Source organism: Mustelus asterias, chromosome 1 (assembly GCF_964213995.1).
Source record: "Mustelus asterias chromosome 1, sMusAst1.hap1.1, whole genome shotgun sequence".
Taxonomy (NCBI): Eukaryota; Metazoa; Chordata; class Chondrichthyes; order Carcharhiniformes; family Triakidae; genus Mustelus; species Mustelus asterias.
This window is the reverse complement of record NC_135801.1, coordinates 145,221,788-145,232,263: the sequence shown is the minus strand read 5'-3', so window position 1 is coordinate 145,232,263 and position 10,476 is coordinate 145,221,788.

Below are 10,476 nucleotides of genomic sequence, written 5' to 3'. Positions count from 1 at the left end.
GTCTGTGTCGACTTGCACGATCTTCTTGGCGATCCTCTCCATTTTGAGCCAGCAGTTTACGGTGTCAGTAGTAGCCATGGTGTGGAGATGCCAGCGTTGGACTGGGGTAGGCATTTTGTAGCCTCCCACTGCATGGGAGAAACAATCCTATGTGGTAATTGTCCAGAAGATGTAATAATAAGTGAGCCAACAGCTCCATAAATGTTACTGGAAAAGGATTTTGGAAGTGGAGTGGTCTTTTGAAAGTGAGTGTACTGCTTGCTCATGGGGAAATCTTACTGTTACACTGTAGCTGGAAGCAAATGAGGAAGAAGTTTGTTGGCATCAGGAATACAAAGATATATAAAACCACTGCAGACTTACTGATCCTCCATCGAAGGTGTAGCACCAGTGTCACTTTGCAATGACCAATATCCCTTTCATGCAAAACTTCTCTCATACAACAATGTGCAGGAAAGATGAGGGGGTGTGGGTGGTGGTCACAGTAAAATCTTACACCCAGTTGTTGAATGGACTCTGTGTTAGATGAACAGTCAGTAGATACTAGCTCATTTGAAAGATCTCAACCTTAAGATGGAGGTTGGTTGGTAACGTAAATGCTGTTTGGGGTGCTCAGGTCATTGTTTATGGGTCAGGACCACACCTAACCACAGAAAGAGGATTGTACATACTTGAACAGGGTACACAAGAACTCACCTCCATCCCTGATCAAACTGATCCTATGGCGTTCACTGACTGGCCCCCCAAGTCTTCCGGGTGGCAGCTAATCAGTTAAACTCCACAGCATGCAAGGAAATCCCAATTTTTTGGCTTCCCCACAACTTTCTGACCCACTCACTGTCAGCAGATCAGGCAGGTAAGAATTCAGCCCAGCATAACTGTTGGATAAATTAAGATTCCTGCAGGCTGTTTACTCCCGTCCAGGAGTCTCTTTCTACTTCCTTTGTGGATGGTTCCTATTAACCTTTGAAGTGACATGTTTGGAAGTTATATTCCATAAATCTTTCCTTTAAGTGTTAGAAGAATATTCCAATATGTATTCACACTTAGTACATAGACTGCCACTTCAGTGCAGTACTGAATGTGGACAGCACTGTCACTGATGCCATCTTTCAGACAAGTCATTAAACTGGGATCAGTTTTCCCTTTCAAGTGGATACAAAATACCCCATGGCACTATTTGCAAAAGGATTTCCCCAGGGTCCTGGTTGGTATTTATCCCCAAACCATCATCACTAAATCAGATTATCTGGCCATGCTTCTCCATATGGTGCCGACTAAATCATGGAACACATGAAGCTGCAAGTTTAGTTTAGCAGCAGATATAGAATCATAGCATTATGCAGTGCAGAAGAGGCCCTTTGGTTCATCGAGTCTGCACTGACACATTAGAAACACCTGAAGTCCCACCTAATCCAATTTGCCAGCACTTGGCCCATAGCCCTGAATGTTACAACTTGCCAAGTGCTCATCCAGATACTTTTTAAAGGATGTGAGGCAACCTGCCTCTACCACCCTCCCAGGCAGCGCATTCCAGACTATCACCACCCTCTGGGTAAAAAATATTTTCCTCTCATCCCCCTCCCCAAAACCTCCTGCCCCTTACCTTGAACCTATGTCCAATCATGACTGACCCTTCAACTAAGGGGAACAGCTGCTCCATACCCACTCTGTCCTTGCCCCTCATAATCTTGTACATCTCATTCAGGTCGCCCCTCAGTCTTCTCTGCTCCAATGAAAACAACCCAATCCAACTTCTCTTCTACCCAACTTAAACGTTCCATCCCAGGCAGCATCCTAGTGAATCTCCTCTGCAACCCCTCCAGTGAAATCACATCCTTCCGATAATGTGGCAACCAGAACTGCACACAGTACTCCAGCTGTGGCCTCACCAAAGTTTAGGGTTGTAGTGACATCACAATCCTAAACTGAATCAAACCAGCAAATTCATCACACAATATTTGCTCAGCATTATCACTCTTTAAGGAACACTGTTGAATCTAAAAGCTATGAAATTGGAACAGTGTGACTCCCAGACTTTGCACTCCAATTCATTGGCATCCAGATTCAAGATTTCCTGAAGGCCACATCTTTCCCAGTTTATCTTGAGGGGTTAGAGGAGGTGGAAAGCAAAGAGCTGTAAAAATGAATTTTATTCCTCAAATTTAGTGTTTGGAGGTCATTGGTGTGTGCAATATTGTGTTACATTTCCCTACATAATTTCACTTAGAAGTAATTTCAATGGCTGTGAACCACTTTGGCATGTCTTAAGGTTGTGAAAGGCACCACTGTTTCAATATAAGTACTTCTAGTGCCCCCTACTCTAGGAGACATGTGCTAAATCAGCACAGCCTGAGGATCAACTGGGGACCTTCTGGGTCTATATGGTTCAGTACCACAGTGGGCATTCACCCACTAAATTGCCTGAGGAAGCTGGAAATGTTGCTTAACAGGAGTCACCTTACAGAGGAAAACACACCATCCAGCACCTATTAAAATAAAAAGTCAATGTTTTTCCCTCTAACTAGCGCATCACAGTTTAAATGGGTGGCACGGTGGCACAGTGGTTAGCACTGCTGCCACACAGCACCAGGGACCCGAGTTTGATTCCCGGCTTGGGTCACTTTCTGTGTGGAGTTTGCACATTCTCCCAGTGTCTGTACGGGTTTCCTCCGGGTGCTCCGGTTTCCTCCCACAGTCCAAAGATGTGCAGGTTAGGTGAATTGGCCATGCTAAATTCTCCCTCAATATATCTGAACAGTGCCGGAGTGTGGTGACTAGGGGATTTTCACACTAACTTCATTGCAGTGTGAATGTAAGCCTACATATGACTAATAAATAAACTTTAAACTTTTAAATGTTTAAGTCATATTTCTTCAAGAATATCTCTAGTTGGTATGTTAGAAAAATAACAACAAATAACTTGAACTCTAATTCTACTTTAATTAGACACATGGATATAGAATTGCAGAAACCAAAAGCAACATGTTGGGACAAACTGCAAAGCAAATAATTTACAGGACAGAGAGACATTTACAACTATTTAAATGAACAAATGACATTAAATTTTTACTTTTACAAGTAATTTGTTTTACAACCGGACGCGGCGAAAAGCCAAAGACAGCTAATTTCATATCATGTACACAAATGACCAATCCAAATATGGCGCTGACTAAAGATAAAGCTGGTAGTACAATTTTTTGTAGCAGGTGTGCACCAAATCTGAAAAGCGATATTGTAATTCTGAACTGAACTGAATGAAATTGGATTAAATTATTGCACAATATTCGGTCTGCAAGCCAGACAGCTCTTTTGCTCAGGACTACTTACAATTTCTAAGAAGCACTGTTGACCACCAAAAGATACGTTATTAGTACATCAAATTACCCAGAGCTTGAATTCCAATTAACTGACATTCATATACAAGGTTACCTTTAAGTACACAATTTTTGCCAGATTTGGCCAGGTTGTCTTGAGGGATGGGGGAAGTCGAAAGCAACAGTATGTAAAAAGCTATTTTATTCATGTTTACCTCATGGGTTAAACAAGGAGTTTTGAGATGAATTATGAGATATCAATCCTCCCCCGCCGCACCCTCCCCACCCCATGAAAGAGTTTAATATTGATGGGTGGGAGAATACGCAGCTCTAAGTAGATGATCAAAATCATCAGAATGCACATTTTTACACGCTTAAATAAACAATTTTGCTCCTTATTACTAGGGGTTCAATTTGTTTGCCATATCTCTGCCAATGCAACCCAACCAAATGTTATAAATTTGTCTAACGGAGCCAGATCCGATCTTTTATTACTCTTTGGTGTCATGTTTCCAAGACATTCTGCTGGATTCAATTAGGATGTGATTATGAGATCCTGACTTGTGGTTCAGCCTTAAAAGGGAAATTTGCACTTACTATAAATTGCTTAGAGAAGCGGAAATTTCAATTTGGCTGTATTTAACTCAGCGAAGTTGCTGTTGTTCGATATACAACTTGCTTCCTATAAGTTCAGATGTCACATCTTTTTCCTTCACAATATACAGGGCACAAAGACTATGAAGCAGTGGTTGGGAGATTTTTTAAAATAATAATGTAGAGGGTTGTTAGGACATGGAATACCCTATGCCAAATAGTTTTGGGAGTAGAATGCAAAATAGCTTTTGAAAGGGAATGGTATGAATATTGGAAAAAAATTAAAAGGACAAAGACTAGAACTAAGTGGATAGCTCTTTCAGAGAATCAACACAGGTGACAATAACTGCTGTGATGTAAAATTCTCTGATTCAATGTACAAAAACAAGATGGCTATTGTAATTATTTTAATTTTGAGAGATATAACCATAATCAAAAAATATATAAATGTGAGTTATAGATGTTTTAAAAGTTCAGCAAAATTCTGGAGTTTTGGACAGTTAAAAGGAAATGATGAATATGACTGTCCAAGACACAACTCCAAAGTAACACTAGCTTCAATCGTTCAGGTAAGTTACCTGTGATTTTTCACACAAGGAATTCTGAGGGAAACCAACAAACACTGCTCAGTTTATTCCCAATTATAATACAGGAGAAACTGTGTATCAATACTGAAAGAGATTCTACATGAATTTAAAGGAAAAGGCTAATAATAATTGGCAATAAATACTGTGGATGAGGGAAGTCATTCCAGATTCAGGTTAAAATACTCAACATCAGAATTTATGAAATAAAGTATTTTTTGTCCTAACTTAAGGAGACAGAGAAATGACTGAACTTCAGCAGATGCAGCAGGAGAAACCACCACTTTGAAACACAAAGCATTCCTTTTTTTTGTTGGAGAAACTCAAACTTTCCAGACTTAAGATTGGTTGGAATCTCTAACCCAACTTGAATCTATTTGTCAGTAATAATTGGAATCAATTCTGCAACTGGATATGGGGCATTTGATAACACCTGGATGAATACAAGTCAAAGAAACAACTGAATTGGTCCCAAATCCTACTTTACACCACCAGTGTTTCACATTGATATAACTTACAAGAGAAATATTCATTCATTGTACAGTGTTCAAGACAGACTTTGTACTGCAAATCAGCACCTTTGTAGAAGATAACAGATAACACAACACCGTGTATTGGGACTATATTTGATATCAAAGCTACTTCAAATGCACAATGCTTACACAATACAAAACTACCAGTTTACAAACAATCTCAGAGACTTCGAACAGAATTTTAGGTCTTTTCATAAACATATTTTCAACAGGAATTTACAATTCATATATGACCTTTCTTCTAAAAAAAATCAAAGCAATGTCCCCCTTTTGTGGTTTTTACCCGTACTATGTATTAAGTGGTCACCTTTTAAACTAGCTACATTATTTCAGGACCATTAAACTAATAGTTTAAGAGACCAATTTTATCTTTTCTAAAATCTCCATTAATGTAAACATCACTAAAATCTTGCCAAACCTATAGCATTGTTAATTGTTTAAAAGGCAATTTCTGGGGTGTCGAATTGCCTAATGAGTATTTTATGGAATTGACTCAATCAGATATGTTAGCTGGAAAATAGATTATGTATTTTTTAATAAAGGTATTATTTTATCTGTGGCAGTTTTGCAGCAAAGTAATGTTTTTATATACAGCCTATAATCTAACAAACTATAGTCAAAAGACACTGAGCACATTGGTCAAATCTGTATCGTTTTTGCTTTCAATCTTCCTCCCACTTGACTACATGTTTTTAAACCAACAAAGCTATCAACACACAGAAAGATAGCAACATGGTTCAGAGTTTCCAAACCATGCTACCGAGAAATTCATACAAGTATAATTTCTATTAATCTGACATGGAGTACACACTCTTTCCTCTATTGGGATACATCCCATTTAGTCCAGAGACTTATTTTCCCTAGGTATGAGCAAGAATAATGATGTACTAATAAAAAAAATTTAAGCAGCTAAGTCAAATGCTACTTACCAGCAAGAATTAGTGGTAAACTGTCCACCGCATGTCTAGTCAGCACCATTATAATTATATCAATTTACAAGTCTACCACAGAAGACTGGCATAGTTTCAACTTTCCATTGCCAAGCATGTCATTTTAGAGCCAACTCAACTCCAAAAAGACCCCAAGGGGATCAGTCATTAATTGCTCACATGACTGTGACTGTGCCATAGGTAAACTAACCCCCCTCATTCCACTTAACCTTTGACACACTCGCTCACAGCAACCTCCTCCAATACCTATCCATTGTTGTCCAGCTCGATGGGGTTGCTCTCACCTGGTTCCATTCTTATAGTAACCAGAGCATTACATGTAATGGTTTTGCTTTCCACTCCTATAGCATTACCTCTGTATGCCCCAAGGAACTATCCTTGACTGTTGTTTCTCATCTACCTGCTGCACCTTGGTGCAATCTTCACATGTACACTGATGACACTCAGCCCTAACGCACCAGCACCTCTCTTGATTCCTCCCCCATTACTAAATTATCAGACTGCCTACCTAAGATCAAGTACTGAATGGGAGAAATTACTTTCAATAAAATATTGGGAAGTATGAAGCCATGGTTTTTGATCCCTGCTCCAAACTCCATTCCCTAGCTGCTGACCCCATCACTCTCCCTGTCAACGGATTGAGACTAAACCAGCCTGTTTGTAATCTTGATGTTATATTTTTTGAGATGAGTTTCTGACCACATATTCATGCCATTGCTAAGACCGCCTATTTCCACCTCTGCAAAATCACCCAATTTCACCACTATTTCACCCAATCTGCTGCGGAAATCCCCAGTCGTCTTTGTTGCCATACTGTTTGCCTGTATCAATGCACTCCTGGCTGATCGCTCACGTTACCCTCTGTGGACTTGAGGTCATCCAAACTCTGCTGCCCATGTCCTTACTAACGCAAAGGTTTGTTTAACTAGAGTGGCACGGTGACACAGTGGTTAACAATGCTGCCAGGGATCCCAGTTCAATTCCAGCCTTGGGTGACTGTGTGGAGTTTGTACATTTTCCCTGTGTCTGCTCTGGTTTCCTCCCAGAGTCCAAAGATATGTAGGTTAGGTTGATTGGCCATGTTATATTGCCCCTTATTGTCCCAGGTTGTGTGGGTTAGAAGGATTAGTGGAATAAATATGTGGGGAATAGGGCCTGGGTGGGATGTTCTGTTGGAGAGTTGGTGCAGACTCAATAGGCTGAATGGCCTCCTTCTGCACTGTCAGGAATCTATCACCTCCGTGTTCGTTGACCTACATTGTCGCCCGGTCAAAAACCATCTTGATTTAAAAAAAATTCTCATTCTTGTTTTCAAATTTCTCCATGGCGCCACACCTCCTGATCTCTTTACTCTCCTTCAGTCTATCAACCTTCCAAAAGGTCCACATTCACTTAATTCTGGCCTCTTGAGCATCCACAATTTAAATTATTCCACCACTCGTGACCTTGCTTTAAGCTGTTGACATCCAATACTCTGGAATTTTCTCCCTGCATGTCATCACCTCCCTTTCCTCCTTAAAATGGACTCTTTGTCCTGGCTTTCTGATCATCTAGCGTAATGTACACTTAAGTGGCTCGGTATCATATCTTGTTTTATAATGCTCCTGTGAAACACCTTGGGCTGTTTTATTACTTTAAAGGCACTAGATCAAGTACAGTTTGTTGTTGTTTGCTTTTGTGGAAATTTAAGAACATTTATTTTTGAAACAGCCCGCCAATATTTCAGAGAAAATAGAATTTGGAAAACACAAAGTAAAACAATGTGATGAATTTTACTTCTTGAAAAATAATCAAAATCTAGTTGTCCTGATTACATCTCAATCGCCCGCATTCTGTAATTTACACTTTTTATGTTTTCTCCTTAGGATTTGAACACAAGATGCTCTTTGTTTTTCTTTAAGGAATATTTCCAGCCCTTTGCTGCTACTTTTCTTCCATCTTTCTTCTTTCCTGAAGATATCTGATCTTTCTGGGTTCTGCTTCCGCGACATTAGTTAGCGTTGTTCCAGTAGCCATTCTTTATCAGACGGCTTGGAGTGTGAATATCAGCAGGCTATTTTACATAATCTTAGTCAAGCCTAATTGTGCCTTCACCTGATGCCCACACATTCAATAAAGGTCACTGATAATGTTTAAATGTGGAAACCTTAGCTGATTTCTCCTTAATCAAGGGACAGTAGAAGCTAATTGTAACTAATTCACTGTAGGCCATGGCTAACACCTGGCACTGATCTGGCTTATATGTCCTAGCTTAGCCATCTGACAGGAAATTTTTAAAAATCACAATGTAAAATATGGAGAAAAAAATCCTTGAGACACAAATCTTTAAATTACTCAGATTAATACTTTTCCACTTCGCCTGCTATCAACTAGTACTGATCATTGGACTTTATGATTGTCAGCGTGTGCATACGTTGGAAAAAAACATTCTGCAATATTATTTAATTTAGAATAATACAACATCCATTCCTATTGTCTATCTGATATACCAAACAAATATCACCTCAACACAGAGAATGACCTTGATAACTTGTTGCTATTTCTGTAAAGTTTTGAATTACAAGGACTTTGTCTTAGATGGTGAATAATCGTACAGAAAATAAAATTGTTCTTCAGTGTGCGCGAGAGTCTACAAACCCAGTTTGTAAAGAGAACAGCTAATGAAAGGAGTTCTCTCTTATTTCAAAATATAAATAATTTCGTATGAAAAGATAATGGAATTAAATTAAGCAAAATGAGCAAATAAACATTAACTGGTGACCATACACCTACATCATAAACCTGTACCTTATTTTAGAAGGGCACAGTAAGAAGTCTCGCAACACCAGGTTAAAATCCAACAGGTTTATTTGGAATCATGAGCTTTTGGAGCGCTGCTCCTTCACCTGGTGTTGAGAGACTTCTTACACCCCAGTCCAACGCCGACTCCACATCATTATTTTAGAAGCAAATCCTTTTTTCACATCTGCTCCTTTAATAATTTAGAAACTCATTAGTGGGAGTATAAGTTGAGGGTCTTTAAAGTTATAAAGGGATAAAATAATAAAGAAATAATGTATTTCTATACAAATCACTGTTTAGAATTTTATATCCCATTTTGGGTGTTGAGGCACAGGGAGAATGTAGGAGAGATCATTAAGTCTAGAACAAGGAGGAGAAACTTTAATTATGAAAATTAAGTGCGACTCTTTTCAGCCAAGCATAATGAAGTGATTTGAAATGCTGAAGCAAAAAAAACCTATTTCAACCAACTAGTGAGGCAGTAAATAGTTAAGAATCACCAAAAGATCAAATTGAAGATTGAGGGTTTTTATTTTTAAATGCCAAAACATGATCTGATTTCAAGAAATTAGATATAGCTCTTGGGGTTAAAGGAATCAAGGGATATGGAGGGAAGGGGAATCAGGATATTGAATGTGGTAATCAGCCATGATCATAATGAATGGCAGAGCAGGCTCGAAAGGCTGAATGGCCTACTCCTGCTTCTAGTTTCTATGATATAGAATGTCCTACCAGAAATGATAGTGGAAGCAGAAGTTGCATCAATTTTTAAAAGGGCCATGGATATTTGTTTGGAAGGAAAGAAATGAAATGGTTATGGGAGAAGGGCAGGGTACTGAAACTAAGTGGACAGTTCTTTTCTAGACCTAGCACAAGGCCGACTGGGGGAAAAATAATCTCTTCCCCTGTGCCGTAAAAGTAAAATGAAATGAATAGGGATCTATTCAAAGTGCAAAATGAGTTTAGTGTGTGTGCAAAACAGTGGAACTCAAAATGCACAAGTAGAACAAACATCCCAGATACACATTCATAGCCATAAAGTATAAATATTAAATCACTATGAAAAAGAACCATTTGCCAGAATGCAAGTTAAGAGAGGGCAGATACTTTGACGAAATGCTGAACATTTTGCCAAGAATTAATAAAGGTAATTTTGGCCTTCATTAAAAAAATTAACTTAGCCCTTGCCCTTCTATGAATATCTGACAAATAAAAGGCTTTCATTAGCACAGAAGAATTATGTATCTGCCCACTGTAATCAGTCATTTAATGATCCTTTCAGTCATAAATTCCTGTTAAGTGAATAGACAAGCGACAGTTTTTGCCCAAACCATACTCTTTATGACTTCTAGATCAAATTACAGGCATCTTCTGCATCACGTGACCTCTGCAAGGACAAGGTTGTGTGTTATCATTTCAGTTTGAGCAGATTTCAAAATGGTTTTTCTGTAATTTACCAGTGTGTGTATTTGAATTGAGTTTGAAAGTATTTCAAGATATTTTATTACCAAATGTAGCATCCTTCTGAGCCTTGCATATTTGAAGTTATCACTATGCCATACCAAAAACTCTGCATGAAACCCTTTAGGGCGAGCCAGTTTTGCTGAGCTCTTTTGTTCGAATACTCATTAATGAAAAGTTAGCTTAGAGAAACCTGTAACTGTACCTGTGCAGATAATGCAATAATATACACTGGGTGAGACTTAATTGGGGGAAA